This window comes from Crinia signifera, chromosome 2 (assembly GCF_055691185.1).
Source record: "Crinia signifera chromosome 2, ASM5569118v1, whole genome shotgun sequence".
NCBI classification, from domain to species: Eukaryota; Metazoa; Chordata; class Amphibia; order Anura; family Myobatrachidae; genus Crinia; species Crinia signifera.
Window position 1 is genome coordinate 239,580,088 of NC_139218.1, and position 20,871 is coordinate 239,600,958.

Below are 20,871 nucleotides of genomic sequence, written 5' to 3' on the forward strand. Positions count from 1 at the left end.
AGATATGTTTCATAGCAGACATTTAGGTAAATCTTTGTGGTGCCAAATGCTAGACTTTGGTTAGTCTTGTCGTTAAGCAATTGTTCCACTTGTTGTGTGGCAATGGTCCAATTCCTTAAGGAGAAATTAAATCTGACTGTAACATAACATCAAAGAAATGCATTTCACTCACACTACTGTCTACATGCCTTGTAAGTGTAGGAGACCATACTATGAATACAGTACACGCTACAACTGAATTTTTACAGATTCACAACAAAATAAAAAATGAGATGTCTTGGAAATACTGTCATGTTAAGCTCATATAATTACATTTTATTTCTTCTTACAACATTGGTTTACAAGCACAGATGCACTAGGTTTTGCCTGGTCACTTTGAGCCCTGCATAAACACATCTAGTCTAGTTTACGGGGCATTCTTTTTATTCTTAAATTTTGGCTGTTATTACATATTTATGTATTTATTTATTAACAGTTTCTTACATGGTGCAGCATATTCTGTTTCGCTTTAAAATATTTGAAATTTTTCAATTCTTTTACTATGACCTAAAAATGGCTACTGAATGAATGTCTCCATACATTGACTCAACTCTTGTGGGTGTTCTAATGATTAGAGTCATGAGCCAGAGCAACCAATTAGATTCTAGTTTTTATTTATTTAGCACCTTCTAGAATATAATAGATTGAATCTGAGTGGTTGCTATGGGCAACATCCCATCTCCAATAGAAATCCCTTAGTAAATTTTCCCCTCAGTCTCCCTCCAGTTCAATTAACAGTGATTGCTCTGCATCCTGACTCCTCCCCGAGTCCCTTTGTCAGTCTCTTATCCATGCTCCGGCTCTGGGCTTGCCTCAAGTCCTGACTCCTCCCCGACTCCCTCTCTTGGCTGTCGCCTCCGTGCTCTGGCTTTGGGCTGAGCTCTGCATCCTGATTCCTCTCCAAGTCTTGGAGGTAATTCTGCAGTGCATTTCCATCATGAGCCATGTGCCAAGATACTGTGTTGAGCCACTCCAGTGAGCTGACTTATGTGACTCAACAGACTTAAGTATCTCCCTTTGCCCATTTATATTATGAACCAGACAACTCATGCTTCTGCAGTGCACACTGCAACTACCTTCTGATGGAGTAAGATATTATCACATTCTATTCCCCTCTGAGTAGGCTTGAATATGGAAACCAATTGCATGCAATAGTGCTTCCAATTCATGTTATGACATACAGAAGTGCCCTCAAATCATAATTAGGCAGCACGGATGGTGTGATGGATAGCATTATTGCCTTATATCCCTGAGGTTTAATTCCCAACATGGCCCTAACTGTGTATATTGAACCCGTGTTTCTGTGGGTTTACTCCGGGTACTCCGGTTTACTCCCACAGTACAAAAACATACTCGTAGGCTAATTGGCTCCCCACAAAATTAACCCTAGAATGAATGTGTACAGTATGCGTGTATATCTGGTAGGGAATATAGATTGTAAGCTCCACTGCGGCAGGGACTGATGTGAATGTTCAACTATTCTCTGTAAAGTGCTGCAGAATATGTATTTGCTATATAAATTATTGGTTATAATATTAATAATAATAATAATACGCCAAACACAAAATTCCTCAATTTTGCTGTCAGGAGTTGAGATATCATTCTGACCTAGGCACATGTTGCACACAGTGTGCAGATTACTATGCGTTTGCAAGCTCCAAAGTGCGGACTAAACAGCTATCTTTACAGTGAATCCTCTGCCCACTTCTGCCTTTTTTGCTGTTCCTAAAAACGCTGGGCTACATGTACACTTATATCACTTAGCATACCATCACTGATGCACCTGCTATAGTATCAAAGTAGGAAGCGATTACCATGCTGTTTAGTATGCTGCGCTGAATAGGGTGAATGAAAAGACACCCCCTAATCAATTTCAGCAAAGACATTTAACTTGTGTTGAATTACATATGTACTGTATTTTAAGCTGCATTGTCTCACTCTCGTGCAGCTGCTGCTGGATGCAGTAAAAAAAATGCACAGACTTGATTAAGAAATGGACGGAGCACATGAGGTGAAACATATATCAGCAGCAACAATTGATGAAATGAGTACTTGAGTAGATAGCCATCAGTAGGTGATATTAAATAGTAGTACCATTTAGAGCTTACAATCAGAAGATCCATTTCATTTTTTCCCTTATCTTCCCTTACTCTATATACTTTATTGCTTGGGAGCTCATTTAAAGCACATACACACTTGGCCAGTATTAGCAAGATGTGACATATCCAGCTGAATTGGTACAACCTATCAGATACAGTATATCAGTCAGTGTGTATGACCAGTTGGGTGTTCCTCTGGTTGAGCATGCTGCACGCCCAATTGCAAGTTATCACATGTAGCCCGATGCATTGTAATGAAAGACAGGACGAGGGATCGTTCTGTCACTAATTACATCATTCTGGTGTGCACATTGTTCTGATGTGATACAATATATTGTCCAGCATATCAGCCAAATACACAACAGTCTGATGTGCATCCGGCCTTGGAGTATCCTAAGGCCGGGTACACACTAGAGCAATCTCTACCAATCTGCATGCTCCAGCGGTAGCTCTGGGCTGCCCCCCTTTAAGAAATATTAAATTTACACTTGTAAATGGCAATTTTTATTTTCCTAGTAATTAGGAGACCCATGCTCAGTGAGGGGCAGAATTTTCTAAGAGTTGTTAGGGTTTGTCAGACTGCATCGGTATCTTGCCACAAGGAGAATCTAGAGATGACTACTGGTAAGCTGGCTCTCAATTTAGATATATGTGTATGTGCTATTATCATGTAGCCTTGCAGTGGACAATTATATGGCCCAGAGTGGGCACTGTTATCATGCAGTGTAGGGACCCAGTGTCAAAGAAGCCTTGAAGTGGCCCAGAGGCTTATCATATTTTTGCAAATATTGTCTATGTAGATAAGATCTCTGAATTACCCTACTATCATGTGGTTTTTCAAACTTTATTGATAATGCCCATTGTTGTGCTGAGAGAAAACATTCTTTGGTGTGTTTTCTAATCTAAAACAACCCTCTCTACTTTCAGCACCTGGGGGGCATTACTGATTTGATTGAGCAGCATCCAATGTGCTTTGCATCAATATCTTGTCTGCTGGATATTATCTATTTGTTTATAAGTTGAGTGAGCTCTTCCCACAATGATGAGGCATTAGGCCAGTATTATCCTGTACAGGAAATTGGACTCCACCCATCTGGGAATGCTTTGTGGATTGGAGGAGATTCAAATACCTATGATAGAGTTGTTGTTTGCAACACATTGTCTTGGTTTGTTTTCATCCTTTTGTACACCACAATACTAAAAGTTTAATAATCAAAATAAATAATAAAAAAGTGATCATGTGATGTTATTTATTTAGGTAAGGATTTATTCATAGAGTTTTATTAAAGTGGGGCTGAGTGACAGACTTCAATCATTATTAATTTTATTATTTACTCGCTTTTCAGATTATGATGCTGCCTGAGGTGTCCTCAGGTATTATGAATCAGAGGAATTTGGTTATCGAAAGTTGGACATACATCAGGATGACCTGCTGCATACGATCTGATCATTGTGAAGTGGTCAAATGAGCGATAATATGTGCTTAAAAAGCACATATGATCTGCTAATGAGAGGCAATGGATCAAACGTGCAGCACTTCTGATCTGAGTCTTAGGTCCTCTGCTCTTCTCAATCTATACCTCCTCTCTTGGCAGACTAATCAGCTCTTTCGGATTTCAGTATCACTTGTATGCTGATGATACTCAAATCTATCTATCAACCCCAGAGTTGTCACCAGTGGTTTTGGGTCAAGTTTCTGATTGTCTCTCTGCCATCTCATCTTGGATGTCTTGTCGCCAACTCAAACTCAATATTTCCAAAACGGAATTACTTATATTCCCGCCAACTAAGAACAGTTACCATCCTGACATCTCCATCGCTGTTGACAACTCGATAATCTACCCTACCCCACAAGCTTGTTGCTTAGGGGTCATCCTCGACTCTGAACTGTCCTTTCTTCCCCACATTCAATCTGTCTCCAAATCATGTTACATGCATCTAAAAAACATATCCAAAATACGACCCTATGTCACACAAGACACTACCAAATCTCTTATCCATGCACTCATTATATCCCGCATTGATTATTGCAATAGTCTCCTAACTGGTCTTCCCAAGAACAGACTCTCACCACTGCAATCAATTTTAAATGCTGCTGCTAGGCTGATCTTCCTTGCAAGACGCTCATCGTCTGCTGATCCGCTCTGCCAGTCCCTCCATTGTTTACCTGTGTTTTACCGTATTCAATATAAAACACTTCTACTTGCTTATAAAGCTATTAACCATACTGCACCAGCATATATCTCTGCACTTATCACAAAATATCTCCCATCTCGACCACTACGCTCTACACAAGATCTGTGTCTCTCTTCTGCACGGATCACTAGCTCCCATTCACTATTACAGGACTTTCATCTGGCTGCTCCCACCCTATGGAATGCCCTTCCACGCACATTAAGACTCTCCACCAGTCTCCAAACTTTCAAGCGTTCCCTGAAAACTCACCTCTTCAGGCAAGCCTATCATATTTAAGTTCTACATGCATAACCCTCCGAGGCACTTATGTATTATATAGCTTCCCTTCTGGACTTGTAACTGCTATTACTGGTACCTGTCCTTATGTTTCCCCCCTATATCCCTATAGATTGTAAGCTTGCAGCAGGGCCCTCCTACCTCCAAGTCTGTCTGTTGTTACCCAGTTTGTCTTATCACTGTCTACTAATGTAAAGCGCAACGGAATCTGCTGCGCTATATAAGAAACTGTAAATAAATAAATAAATCTGTGGGCTGACCTCGTGACCCACGGGACTGCACATCGTAACGAGAATACGCATGATGTGCAAATGATCCATCGCACGACCCATCAAGCGAGATTGTGCTTTTGAGTTCAATGTCGTTCTGGTGTATGGGGGCCTTAACACCTGCCTGACCACCTAGTGCCGGATGAAGAGACAGCACAGGGCTATCTCTCCTAACACAGAGAAGGTAACACAGAATAAAGTTTAAATGAAAAGAGGAGAGGTCAGATGGTCTCTGTGCAGTATATCAATGTCCATTGAAAAAAACTATTTAACAACAGGATTATACCACTGGAAGACAGGCAATATGTAGTAAAGTCATATCATACAATATTAGGAAATACTATATGGATGTTTTGTTTATAATACATTTATGGGGTATGCAATACCTCCTGACAGCCATGATTCTGGCCTGTTTGTGGTCTGCCTGACAGCAAATTGGCAGGAGGAATTCAGGATGATCATTGAAAAGGGGGCTTGTCCACGTAAACGGCCGTGGATTGACGATATACATCCGGGATCACGAAAATCCACCGCCATTATCGGTAGAACAGCTTTTAAATTCAGGCTCATTCTGCCGTGATGCCTCTTCAATGCTGTCAGTAAAGACAGCATTGAATAGGCCCCCAAGGATTGCATACCCCCTTCAATGGACTGGTTTTAAAGTTTACTTGACCAATAGGATATTGATTTTAAGAACCTGACCTGACTAAATGTTTTCAATTGGTCACCTGGATGCATGCTGTTATCTATCACACACAACCCGCAGATTAGTTGTGTTGGTGCCACCCGGAATTCTGATCACAGGATAAGTATTTTACCATAAACTCTGACATACTATTCTGCCTTATTATATTATTATTACATGTTATTAGCAATATGTGTTCCCTGTTAGTAAGGCTGATGTCTTATCTTAGGGTACACAAAATCATTTTTTTATGCTAAGATCCTTGGAATTGCAAACCTATGTTCTCTAGAAAGAATTGTGTCCTATTTGACATAAAATCAAGCTATATTCACATTGCTAGTACAGAGTGGAGCTCTGTAAAATGAGAAAAAAGACAGTATAACAGCATATTAAATCACTTCAGTGTATTTTGCCAGAGAGGTAAGGAATTTGTCACTCTGGTGAAAAGGCTTCTGAGGTTTTCAAGAGTGTAATCAACCTATTTTTACTTTATGCTACAGAGTCCTGCTGGTTTAAGAACACGAACTGGTGATTTAACACCTCTACTGACAGAGTCACAGAATCTATTTTAGTGACGTTGCTGAGATATATAGTTCATATCCCCATACAAATCATGGTAATCTGATGACCTGTGAACAACCTGGTCATACACAGGACAGATTGAGAAGCACATATGACTAAAAACCTTACAACTAAAAATAAAAATGGGATAGAATAAAAACTAGTGTCAGCTGCAACTTTTATACATCTTTGAATATGGGGACTGATTCACTGGGCTGCGAATGGAGAGAATCCCCAAAGGGGTCAGGTAAGTATATTAATCTTTCCCCTGCCCCTCCAACCCTTCCTCTCTAACCCTAAACCTAACCCTCCCCAGCCTAACTTTAAACCTCCCCACTAGTGCCTATCCCCCACACCTGCCAACTAATCCTAACCCACACACCACAGCCTAACCCTTCTAAGTACCTAACCCTCCTTTAATGCAGCCTAACATTAACCCCCCTCAGCCTAACCCCCTTCCCACTTGGGGGCCTAAACCTAAATCCCCCTTCCCCAATCTAACCCTAATGCGCTGACATACTTATGTTCAGCATTCTGGCAGTCGAGACTACGATGCTTTTTGATGTTGGGATTCCGTTGCCGGTCTGCCAGTGAACGTCGGCATCCTCCCCACTGAGATGCTGAAAACATACCATGCAGACTGCCAAATAGGATAGATACAGGCTAAAAGTAACTCCGGCCTACATTAGATAAGCATATTTGGTCAGAAGCCATGTCCAATTAACTGCTAGAGAAGAGGGCTGTGAGAACAAAACATAGTTGAGACATCTGGAAGCCAATTTCAAGATCCAATTGGTGGTGTGACTGGAAGCCCAAAGTAGGGAAAAGGACTTCATAAGATTGAAAGATCACAGTATCTGAGGTACCAAGAATTGTGACAGTGACATCAGTACAACTTTTGTCAGTAAGTTGAGAGACTGTTGCTGTGAGCCACTTGATATGTTGATTTCTTTTAATGGGTTTAACCCAATTAATTTAGCAGGTTAACAAAGAGAAAATGTATTAAATATTTGTGTGACAGGAGACTCGTAGCATTGAGGGATGTGGAAAGAGGAGTGTGCTACATTGCAGACTCCATTACTAAAGCTTCATGTCTTACACCAAGATCGCCATGGCCATCTCTCCTCAGCATGTGCAGGAGTCATCATCATCTAAATATTCATAGGCCCCATATCAAAAGTTTTTAAGGGCCCCCTATTTAGCAGTTGATGATGACAAATGTATATAAAACATAGTACTTATACTGTAAAATGGGCCCCCTTCAGCTCTGGGCCCATAGCAGCTGCACCCCTTGCACCTATGGTAGTTACGCCCTTGGGCATCATGGTTCTTTTGTGTAATACAGTTACTGCTTAATAACTGGACTTCTGATGTTTAGATAGTACCGCAGTATGTATAAGAATGTTATGATTTATGGCATGATTGCTATACACTCAAACAAAGTGTATAGCTTATTATCAGTTTTTTATATACTGTATTGCTCAATGGACAGAGTACAGATGGAGCGCTCTCCATCCAGCAGGGGGCTGGTGATTCTATCACCAGCCCCCACAAGCCGTCGCCAGGGGCGATCATGCATGAAACACTTGTGCGCCCCGTTGCGATGGAGCTCCCCGCCGCTTTCCACCGCCTCCATCAACGGTCCCACCGCCACCCTGAACCTCCCAAACCCTGCCCGTCTCCCTGAAGCGGAGATGGGCAGGGTCCCGCCGCCCAGCCACCGAGAGACTGGTCTGATGGAGTCCCGCTCTGCCAGTGCTTGCCAGCAGGGACGTTCTGGCGAGTGCCGGCAAAGACAAGAGGGGCTCCATCTGTACATTAAAATGTAACTCCTCTTATGCCAAGGGTCAATAAAGAAAACATTACTATTTTTCTTTAAGCTAAGATAATATTTGAAACAATGTTCATCTGTTTATAGCTAATGATATAATCCTGCACAGAAATGTTTTCAAGGCATGCTTAATGATATCCAAAAAGTTGACTATCTGCATCCCTATTAGGTGCTATGTTTAGGTTTAAGATACAGAATCACCAAGTACACATTACTGCTGGTTATTTGTGAAGTTGTAGTAATATACTCCTAATGGGAGTTAGAATGTGCTGACATCGGAAGTGAGAATGACAGGCCCCCAGTTGACTGTCATTTCCATCATAGCTCTAATAGCCTTGCCAGGCATTCTCCAAGCAGATGAAGAAAGGAAGGATTTCTGTATGACAGCATTGCACAAGAATGCATGTGAATGCCATTATGTTAGTGAGAGTCAGGTGCCAGCTGAACAGCTCTGATCAGATAGACAAGCATTGCAATGAATGCTTTAACGTTATTTGAATCCTGTCATTCCTATCAGCAAGTTATCTGCGAGTGAATCTTTAATTAGTTTGTTTTACTTAGTAGCTAGGCAGACAAGGCATATAGACCCAAAACCTCTAGCTACATTGTCATTCTCAGCTTATGATGGGTGGTGAAAGGCAAGGGAAGAAGCAAAACCACACCCTAAGTGTCTGCTTATTAACTCCTGGCAATAAAGAGCAGCAGAGAATGGACGCTGGAACAAGCAGAATATCTGTTTTGAAGGGAAGGCCAGAAAGACTCTCAGTAGATTTAATTAAAACCATAGTGAACAGATGGGGAAGATGTAAAGAGATCCAGCTTGAGACCATTCATCTGTCTAGCCCTCAGTATTTTAATGAAGACTTTCTCTTTTTGTATACACACACATTGTACCTTTGTACTGTAGTTAGCTGTATGCAAAAGCTTAGCTTTGCTACCCTACTGTTAAAGGTGTAGTGTTCTAGGCTATTTCACAACAAAATATCCAGTGTGTCATTTCTAAATTTCCCCATTCAGAATGAAGCTAAATAACCCAATATTCATTTAGCTGTACAAGTGTTTAGCTAAGGGGCGATTTCTTAATAGCTGTTGCCAGCTGTTGCAGCCCACCCAAAGGTACTACAGCAATCAGCCGTAATGATTTGTTATATGACTTGCTCTATGGAAAAGCTGAGAAAAGTTTTTTTTTTTTTTTTGCTTACCATTTCTCAAGAATCAATAGCTCAATTTTTTACTTGACATCAGGAGTTTAACCCTCAGGAAGTATTGGAAAAGTAATTTTAAGACACGTATAGAATCCCCCAGGTTTATTTTCTGATATGTTTTAGATTTTTCAGTTGCCTAACACTGCAATGTGGAAATAATATACTCTACAGAACTTGATTGCTTTTTTTTAAAAAAAAAAAAGGTAAGAAAAACGTGGTTCGGCATTGCCTTAGCAAATTTGCAGCTTAATATGAAATTTACCAACCTCAAGAAAAAATAGACCATCACATTGTAATAAATAAAATAATATACACAAGCCTTGACTAAAAATAAATGTAGAGAAATCAAGGGCGATGTCCCTACACTCTACCATTAACTCTCCATTCTGAAGTTCATCCTTTTTCTTCTCCTGGGCTTCCTCACACTTGGAATATTTTGGTGTTCTTTTACCAAAGAATCCAGCTTTATCATACGAAATGAATGTATTTCGGATGACCAAAATTATTAGTGAGGAGCTTAGGGGTTGGATAAAAATGACTAATTTTACATGCTGCAGGCACTAACCATTCCCCTCACTACAAAACACATTCAACTAATCAATAAAACATTTTGGTAATTTCTGTGTCAGGGCTCATATTAGCCCCAAGAAGTTACATCCACCCATATCTAATGGTGGGATACATTTTCTTAATATTCTTGCCTATAAGCATGCCTCCCTGATGAGATTATTGACTAACTGGTTACATGACCAACATGTTTATGCTAACACATCATTCGACCCACAGTTCTTACTTACAAGTTCTTTCAAATACTTTAATACTTTCTTCACATTCATGACCAGGAGGTTCCACTAGGGGCTCATGACAACTAGAAACCTTTGGCTCATCCTCTACCATAAATCTTGACTTCATGCCTATTGTCCAGTTTACTTTATTTCAATCTTCAAGAAGGCGGGGCAACTTTTCCTTTTACTCTGTGGAGAGTAAAGAGGGTTCAAAGTCTTGCGCATGGTACACACCAGAACGATTGAGGTCAGGAGCAGATCGTAAGACGATCGTATGATTGTCTCGCAATCTGTTGAAGCACATGATCTGTATCATGTTTATCACATCATGTAACATTTGATATACTTAATTCATGTATATGCTTTACAAATTTGTATTTCTTATTATTATTTCAATAAAATAATGAAAACAAGTGAAAGAAAAAGGCAACAGAATATGTTGGTCTAATGCACTATGCACTATGCATTACTGGGTATTGAAAGACCAATAGTATGGAAACCAACAAGAAAAAGGCAACTGTCCTGACTATGAGCTAGACAAGCGCAAGAGAAAACCTATTCTTTGCTGGCTGCCAAGATATTTTTGTAAGCAGATTTTTTTTCTACCTCGGAATTATCTACAAATAGTAATCAGTAAAAGGGCTTGTTTGCAGTGGCAACTTTACTACCGTATCTTACATATTCCATTTAGTACTTTTTAGTTTAATGGAGCCCTGAGTCTACACATGATAAATCTTATTTTAATGTATGACACATGGTTCTAGGAGCATCCGCTTGCCAAGTCACATGCACGGCATTCTAATGCTTCAAATCTTTTGTGGTGTTGATGGTCACACAGCAGGCAGCTCATTAAAATGTAGTATATCATATACCCAAAAGATATATTACTGTATGTCGGTGCATCTAGTACCAAAAATAATACAGAGGCTCTCATGGGATTAGATTTACCCATTCACTGAACAAAACATGTAATGTCCTTGTATATATGTGGGCAGCTCAAAATAAACTTATATTGGACAAACGTGTGATATCATTAGCTTAGAGAGCAATATCCTAGGGCTGTGTCTAGAGGTGTCCATTTGCTGGCCACCCTTCAGCTATATACATTAAAGAGTATTGTGTAATTAATAATCTATGTGCATATATGTAGAATATCAGTGGGCGAAGTGGTAATTTTGAAGTGGGGGTATGGAAAGACAGCAATGGAGGCATGGCCACAGAAAAGGGGGCATGGTCACAGAAAGGGGACATGGCCATTACACATAGGTGAGAGAGGGTTGTGAAAAAAGAGTACAGAGAAAGAGGCAGAGGAGAGAGGGTGAGAAAGGCATTAGGTGGGGTAGCACAGGGTGAAGAAATAAGAGGAGAGAGGCTGGGGTGAGGAGAAAAATAAAGAGGCAGGAAAATTGCTGTGTACCTTCAGCGCCTATGACGTTCTATGGCGTAACTGGAACTGTGTGGGCCCCATAGCAATATCTTGAAAGGGCCCTGCATTGCCATGAGGGGTAGAAAAAACAACATTTTACATATCCCACTGTGTGCCAAATTCACATTACACACCACCCACACTGTGGCTCCAAATCACAATAAACATCTTATTGTGCCCCTATACCACATTACACTCCCACTGTGCCCCAATACACATTATACACCCCACTGTGTCCCCAATACCCATTAGACTCCTCCTGTGCTTACCAGGGACCTGGGGTGCAGGCTGCAGGCAGGAGTGCTCAAGATAGTAGATGCGGGAGCCGGAGCAGTAGCTGAGTAGCTGATCAAGCAGTGCAGCAATTAGAAAAGGAGCCAGACATGCTGCAACCAGCATCCCCCAGTGCATGCGCGGGGTCTCTGTGCATGCTCGCGGCCAGACCCACTGAGCCGCAGATCAAGGAAAGAAGTGCGAGCCACTGGTTGGCCACCTGCACTGCTGGCTGTTATCACAAAGTGCAGATTTTGAATAAATAGGGGTAAAAAATCAGTGCTTGAAGCGAAGTGCCGGTATGCCATACCGTTGTATACCGGTCCACTTCGAGATATATAAATATATATATATATATATATACAAAAGGGAACAGAGTGCGCTAAAGGTGAAGGTACACAACTTTTCCTCAGTTTATAAAAACATTTTTTTTAATAAAAGCCTTCTGCTATTCAGATACACTAGAGATAACTTCCGGTCACCCAGCATTATCAAACCTTGATGTTGACATCTGCCACTGAGTGGGAGAACTCAGTATATTTGGAACACACACTGTATATTTATTTGGGCCAGTTTTAACAAGAGCTCTGTTATCTGGTAAAATATACATACCCACAAAAATTTCTTGTACACAATCATTTTGAGACACTGCAAGAAGTGCAACTGTATCTGTGTCAATCAAGTCATTGAATGCCCCTGATGAAGTCACGTAGTTGACGAAACGCGTTGGGCCTGCTGTTGTATTGGAATACTATACACTATGTCAATTGTTTTTTCATCCAATGACTATGTATATTGTGTGTCTTTTATAAGCCGAGTTGTAGGCTTTTATTAAAAAATTTTTTTTATAAACTGAGGAAAAGTTGTGTACCTTCACCTTTAGCGCACTCTGTTCCCTTTTGTATCTCTATCTGTCTTGGGTCCCGTCTAACAGGGGACTCTCAGAGTTGCTGCTGGTCATTACTAGGGCGCAGTTTTTTAAGTACTCTCTGGTTTCTTTATATATATATATATATATATATATATATATATATATATATATATATATATATATATATATATACAAGTACAGGCAAATAAGGCGTCACTCAGGGATTTTTTGCAAAAGCTCAAAACAGCATATTTATTCCGACATGTTTAGAGCGCTAAGGGAACAAGTGTACATTTAAATGAACAATGTTATATACCCTACTCGGGTCCCACCCACCAAAATACTCAGCTGTGCCGTTCTGTGTATAGTCTCCGCGCTGGTCCGTTCGGTAACACAGGGACGCCGATGACATCATTGCATATATATATATATATATATATATATATGAAAAGGAAATAATGTTTCAGAGGGCGCTAAGAAATTCTTAAGCAGCTGTATTCAAAAGGTATTTAAAACATAAATTTGATATAAAATAACATAAAAATTGCCCTTTGTGCAAACAAATACATACACATTTCACACTGTACATCTTCGTGGTATGTCAGTATAACATCTTTTTTGGCAAATTGATAGCAAACATCATTCGGTTGCAGCAGAAGGCCCAGCGTGTTTCGTAATTACCATGACTTCATCATGGGCAATAAAAAACGATTTGACTAGTCGCTACTCGTAGTATATATATAATAGAGACGAGTATATATAAAGCAGTCCAGTGTTGGAATGTCCAAATGAACAATAGAGGCATTATCCACTGATGAATTTTGTTGAAGGGGTTATGATGTATATATGATTATAGAGAGCGAAATGCGCATTGGCAGATCGCTGTAAAATGTTTGTTTGTTTGTTTGTACCAGTGTTTGCTTTATTAACTGTAAAAAATTTACTCAATGTATTGTGGTTAGAGGTAGCGGGATAAGAGAGCGAGTACTAGCTGCAGGCAGCGTGAATAAACACGCTAGCACACGCAGTGTACTAGTGGGAATATACCCCCTGATTGTGAAGGCACAGTATTGCAACGGAGAATCACCACAGATCTCCGGCTGCTAACTGAGCACACACGCTGATACGCGCGGCGAGTACAAAGGGAACAATACCTGACAGAGACTTCTGTACTCAAGCCCGCCACCTTACCCACATATTTAACTTGCCCTAGGTGTATATATATAACTGAGAATTGGGCATGAAGATACACACGTACGCACCCTAAATATCCACGTGTATACTACTGCCATAACTGAATAACAGTGCCTGCTTCATGATACCAGAGCATATGCTATCTTAAGCCACTCAATTGCAGACACCCAGAACTGGCTATATCAGTACAAATCAGTGTTTGGAAGCTGCGTGTTTTTGAGTGGCCTAATATCTATAAAAATGCATGAGTAGTATGTCAAACCGCCTGCAGTATGAATAAACGGGAATCCCTCTGCACACTACAGTAAATTACTCCACCTGTTATAGCGGTAATTTAACGCACAGAGAAAGCCAGCACTAACTAACTAAGCTTGCTTCTGTGGCCGCAATATCTCGGATGGAATAGGAGACAACATTACCATGATTAAATACTGTATTTGAGTGATATGCAGAGCGTATACGCAGATACACGCAATTAACACTGCGGGAACACTCCCAAACGGTAGGATTATTGGATTATACTTACTACTTTATCTGTTTTATCAGCTAGCCTGCAGATGCATATATAATAGATGACATACTGTGAATGTGCATAATCAGGCATCCCACATTGTCGATATATGCATCAAAGCATAACCACTAAACAGTGCTTGCTATAAGGTGCAATAATATAGGTGGACCAAAGCCATAATAGCGCAATATTTAAAACCAGCTATACCAGCACAATCAGTGTTTTAAAGTCACATATATATGAAAGCACACCTTATGGTCTGATACAGATACCCTGCATGCACATTGGCAACGCTATCTCCACATCAGTAGCGGAAACTATAGTATTAAACTGTCATAGGGGTAATTATATATTCATACAGACTCAGCAGGCACACATGTACTGTAGCCCGTTTCTGTAGCCGCAATATTCTTGACGGGGAAATAAATAGCAGTGTTCTCATGAATTGCATAGTAGCTACTGTTACAAGTGTGGAATAATTACTTCTGAAGGCAACAGTGTCCTTTAGCAACAACAATAGTTGCGAATACATATAAACCCACACATTCAGTGAATATATACCCCTGACCACACTAGTACTCACTGGTACAATACCACTGATAGTTATCACCAAACTATCAGAGCAAACCTGATTAAAACAACAGTTTACAGATTTTAATCTTCTTATTTTTCTTTTCTTATCTATATTCATTACTTTATTTTAATACTTCGCTATCAATATCCCTGCCACAGGGACTCGTTATACCAGGTCACCAGACAATTAATAAAATTGACCAAATGGAATAATAAATGATGGCCTTTTACCTTTAATTGCATACCAATAAAGAACATGTACTAATTTTTATGTCCCATGGGACAATGTGGATGTGGAGTGCATCCCAGTGAAAACTGATTTCTTTCCTTCTTTTTCTGAACAAGTCAAACGCTAAATGTGTTGAGAGCACCCTAAAACCAAGAGAAACAATATTTATAAAAAGTTTCTTCTTTTTTGAAAAAATCCATCCACAGGGATATATTCCCAAAACATTATTTGGTGCGGGTCATACTGTATGTGTGTGTCTATACATCATAACCCCTTCAAAGCAAATTGGGACCTTCCTCAGCTGCTGGTCATATTCTCATGCTTGGTTGCTGTCTCCAAATCTCCTAACAACGGTAGTCAAAGCTGGCACAACACCCGGCCACCAGCAACACAACTTGGATTACAAATCCAGTGGTCTCACAGCCGTATCAACTCTGAGGACACTTGCTGCAATGCTATCCCAAGGGATTGGAATCCTCTAGCAGCATTGGCTAACTATCAGCCCAATTTGGGCACCATTGACATTACCATATGATGCAGCAACAAGTCACTTGTATCAATAGCTGAGACAGGATATCCATCTTTTTCAACTTCCCATGCCTAAGTCTGATCCAGATTCACACATTATAGTGCTCAGTGCACCTTTTTCAACTCAGTGTGTTCAGTCTATTTCATTTTATTTATATGTATATGTGATTGTATGTACTCATTTTTAATTGTTATTAAATTAATTGAATCATTTTTTTTCATCAAACAAGCGCCACTTCCTCCTCCTTCTGTTTATGGGATTGACAACCCCATTATCAAGTGGCAGCTATTAGCAGAACACCCCTGGTAGCGCCTGCTTGTGCACTCTAGGGAGCACATCCCCCTTCTTTTTTCTAATGATATCATTTATTAGTTGACCGTGGAATATCCATTAGGGATGAAATTTCCCCAACTGTCTTTTGCAAAGGTGGCATCCTATCACAATACCACATTTAAAATCACTGAGCCCTTCAGAACGACCCATATTGTATCACAAATGTTTACAAATGGACACTGTATGCCTAGTTGCGGCAAAATACTTTTGTCTATATAGTGTATGTCCTCACACATCTTAGCTGCAGTCACACCAAATAGCCCCTCTTGGCATATTTTGACTTTTTTTTTTTTGCCGAAAATGCATTTTATTGGCAACGCATGACACATAAGACAACTGTGCTTATTAATCTGATATATTATACATGAATATTTGTGTGCAACTAAGTCTCTAAATCTGTTTACGAAGTGGTACAATGTAACAGGAGCATCTTTTAACGTTGTCATAAATAGATTGATATTCCCTATGCTACCTACTGTACATTTAAATCTTCTAAGTGCTTATGGCTTAATGTGCCTGGCTTGAATACAGAGGAGCAGTACATTTCGGCTATGGCAGTAGCTGGGACTAAGCCCTTACTGCTGTTGTGCAGCAATTGATTGGGACAGGGTTTCTTAACACCTGCCCTTATGTGCCACTAACAGGCTCGGTTCCAAGTCACAATAAAACTCTTTGCTGATTGATTGCTCCAGAAAAAAAAAAATCTGAATGCCTGTTAATTACTGAAGTAGCGTCACGGCCCTTGAGGGCTGAATTGGACAACCTTGATCTAGGTACCTGCTAGCTTGAGTGACAGGAGAGCAATTGTGCCTGGGGCTGATGTGGGTTTAATGATTCAGGTCACACAGGGATGGGGAATCTATTCACTGTCACAACCAATGTGCTGCTGCTGTACAACTTTCTCCTAAGACATATCTTGAATCAATACGATAAAATGGAATGAACTAGTGTAGAGAAAAAAAACGGTTATTCTTAATTCTATGTGCTAGAAGCAGTACTAGCAATATCATATTGTGTAATTCTGTAGGGCACCTGATAGACTGCTTAGATTAATTGCACCAAACTTGAACAGTGTGTGTATATTAATCCTTGCCAGTACATGTATCACATTTGTATGGCCATGGCTGTACAGGTAAAGGATCTTTGGCCTAATTCTCCATTTGCATTATTTACATTACATTACATTTACATTAGATTTGCGTCCGATTTTTGGCTGATTTTTGGCCGATTCGATCTGCGATGCGATTTAGAGGCCGATTTGCGTCCGATTTTCGGCCAATTTTCGTCCATTTCCTGCCGATTTGCATGCTATTCCATCCTTGCACACCCCAGGTACTATGCGATGGTATGCGATGCAATTTTCGGGAAAATGCCCCTGATTGTACAATTAAACATCGCATAGCATTGCATGCCAGCAAGTGGCATGCGATGCGATTCGCAATGTTAAATGCACCCCCATTGTCAACGACACCCCCACTATCAACCCCAACCCAAAGCGTGGCGAGCGCAGCGAGCCCGCGAGGGGCGGCGGTAAGCGTCCTCTGACCTTTTCATACCCCCACTATACATGTCGGCGTGGAGTTGATTTTAGATAGTGTGGCGAGCGCAGCGAGCCACCGAGCCCGAATCGTGGCGAGCACAGCGACCCCCGCGACGGGACGTGGATTACTTTACATGTATTCCGTGTCCGCTCACCACGCTTCAGGCTCGGTGGCTCGCTGCGCTCGCCCCACTATCTAAAGTCAACTCCACGCCGACGTGGATAGTGGGGGTATGAAAACCGCCGCCCCTCGTGGGCTTGCTGCGCTCGCCACGCTTTGGGTTAGCATTGATAGTGGGGGTGGTGTTGACAATGGGGGTGCATTTAACATTGTAAGCACCCATCAGGGTGCTTGTAAAATGAAAAATCGAATCGCATCACATGCATCGCATGCCACTATATTGCATGCGATGCACTATGATGGAAATCGGGGTCTGCAAGGTGTGCGATGATGGAACAGCATGCAAATCGGCCGGAAAATGCGAAAAATCGGCCAAAAATCGGCAGAAAAATCGCATCCGATTTTTGCATGCGATTTGCGGCAGATTTTCGGCCGATTTCACGGGCGCCCTGATAATACACAAGTACCAAAATATATATCATAAGTTTAAGGCAGACAGGCATATAAAAGTAATTGTCTGTCTACAATAATCAACATGAGTTAATAATACTAAGAATAATAAAAAAAATTATTAAATCTAATATAACAGATTCATAAATATGTTATTTATGAACAGTTTTACCCTAGTATTACATAACCATAAACTTTAACTGTATGATTACGAATATGTAAAAACATCTCTTTGCTCTGCTAAATTCCCTACTATATTAATCTCATTATCCTTTGAACCGTTTAACTGGCAATGCAAAATGCAATTTGTATTCTGCAGCAAAGCAAATGCTCTAAACGGATTATCCCAATATGAACCGTGGCAATCCTCGACATTGTTGGGCCTGAAAGGCCGTCTATCCACTGAATAGAGTTCCCATATGCCTTCTGAGCTTCATGACAAAATGTTGCGTCTGCTTTGCAAGGGATAAATTAAGCGTGTGAAAGTCTTAGCAAAGCCCTCATTTTCCAGTTAATCAAATCTCTCCTAATCAAATTAGCACACATAATTCCTCTGGATGCACGGCACAAAAAGTGCATTATCCCCTTCTTTGGAGTTGAAAGGGAGAGAACAGCATGATGCCTTTTCTCCTCTGCTTGAGTGGGCCCAAATAGAAGAGTTCTTCAGAAAGGCAGTTTGAGGTAAACTTTGGCAGTATTAGTGTTCTCAGCTCATTAAATCCACTGCCTCTGTGACCACCTCCAGGGACCAGTGAAGCATTCTGTAATGAGATACTTGTTTAATTTTTCTTCAAAGGCTGGACATCTGTGACAAACCTCCCCATTCCAGCCCCACACAGGCACGTTCATCAATAGACTTTAGGCCTCTATCTGGTTTGATGGAGTGTTTTCCATTGACTAAACCAGATAATAAATTTTGAAGAGAACGGAACAATTGCCATTAACTCTGCTCTTTCCAAAAAGTCGAAGCCCATCATGAAAATTCAATAGTAGGCAAAGCTAAATGGATAAATGTTCAAAGTCAACCTTTTTAATTGATTTTCCTTCATGAAATGATCTAGTCTCTGAAGCTAGCCGTCCCCAAGCCCCTCTTTAACCTTTCTTTTCATTTCACATACATTTAGAAACACTGAACAAAAAGGAATAGCTAAAATATTAATCTCCCTGGAGAGCAAAGGCTGGCAACAGACCATATTCTTAGATCAATTCCCAACAGTGTCAGTGGTCTACAAAAGAATGAAACACACTTTTAGCCCTATTCAGTAAGGCTCTGCTCCTGACCTTTATTGAAAGCCAACCACCACATCCCGATACTAGCTGCAGCTAAACAGCCCTCACCAGATAATAGAATTTTGCTGAAGATATTGTTATGTCTCTTTTACTCAGTCACTTCTGGTTATTTGATAATGAGGCCCGAGACAAGCATAATGAAAGCTGTCTCAACAATATTTGCACTTTAATGCTTTATTATGTCTATGAATATGTGCTGAGTGGTAATGTATATTTTATTCAGTTTTCATGAGCTTTTCAAAGGAATAGGAAATGATAACAAGCTATTATGATTTCTTAGTTCTTAAACAGCATGAAAAGCAACAGTTATGAGAGTCTTATGATTTTACTTTGTTTTTAAACCAAATTTAGAAAAGCAGTATCCCTTTGCCCCTCTAATCATTATCCATTGTATGTAATTTCATGCTTCTTGACGTCATTGCCTTCTCACATGGTCCCTTTTTCATCTTGCGCATACTTACTTCATTTAGATATATATTTAAAGCTTGGGAACATCTGTGTTTTGCAAGAGAAAGTCTGTGGCTTGGATACATTAACTCTTTCTAATCTAGCTGGTAATGAAATGCATTCTCCTTGCAGTAAACAAGGACAGGTCATGAAAGCAGCCTCAGTTGTATTGGCAGAGTAGAAGATTATGTATCAAAAATACTCCAATCAGAGATTAATGCATAGATATAATGTCATTTAAAATGATATATTATGGGCCAGATGTATCAAGCTTCAAAAATGTATCAAAGGAGAGTAATAAACAACCGGCCAATCAGTTCCTATCTGTCATGTTACAGACAGGGTTTGAAAAATGACAGGTAGGAGCAGATTGGATGGTTGTTTATCATGCTCCATTTTATCACTTTATTTATTAAACTCTACTGCTTTTCCAGTGAGCACTCATATGTATTAAGCCTGGTGACGTGATAAAGTACGAGATAATGCGGCAGCGAAGCAGTTCACAACTGTCACTTTTCAACCCCAGTCTATTACAGTTAGGAGCTGATTGGCTGGTGCATTATCACCTTCCACTTCATCACCACTTATATCACTTCACCAGGCTTGATACATATTCTACATATTGTTCAAACTGGCCTGTGCTTCGGCATGGCAAAATGAGAAATGCTCATTTTCTGTCCAGTTACGCTGAGAAAATGGTGGGAGAGGTACCAAACCTAAAAGGTAAAAAGTGGAACACTAGTTCATTTTGGAAATCCTGCTATTGAAAATCCAATCCTCTTTAGAAAGTTGAATAAATCTGTTCCAGGAACTGGGACACAGCAAAGTAGGGGCACAGAGCAATTTTAGTCCTATAAATACTACATTTCTTACTGGAAAAGAAATAGGGGTTGATGTACAGTATGAAGCAGGGAAAAGAATGGATACGTGGACCAATGGCAAAGCTGCCCATAGGAATCAGTCAGATTTATTTACAGTTATTTACTTACAGTTACTTATATAGCACAGCATATTCCGTTGCACTTTGCAATTGGAAACAGTGATAAACAAACTGGTTAGTAACAAACTGACATAAGGGTAGGAGGGCCCTGCTCGCAAGCTTACAATAGCTTTGACTTAGAAGGTATAGGTATTCAAT

The 20,871-nt window shown here is 40.3% G+C and overlaps 1 protein-coding gene and 1 long non-coding RNA gene across 7 annotated transcripts in view; one reads left to right on the forward strand and one right to left on the reverse strand.

Moving 5' to 3' along the window:
* AUTS2 (activator of transcription and developmental regulator AUTS2) overlaps positions 1-20,871 on the reverse strand; it is a 1,267,464-nt gene that overhangs the window by 203,218 nt on the left and 1,043,375 nt on the right. The gene's annotated exons all lie outside the window — the stretch shown is intronic.
* The window catches only part of LOC146059010 (uncharacterized), a 118,594-nt gene that overhangs the window by 798 nt on the left and 96,925 nt on the right, over positions 1-20,871 (forward strand). The gene's annotated exons all lie outside the window — the stretch shown is intronic.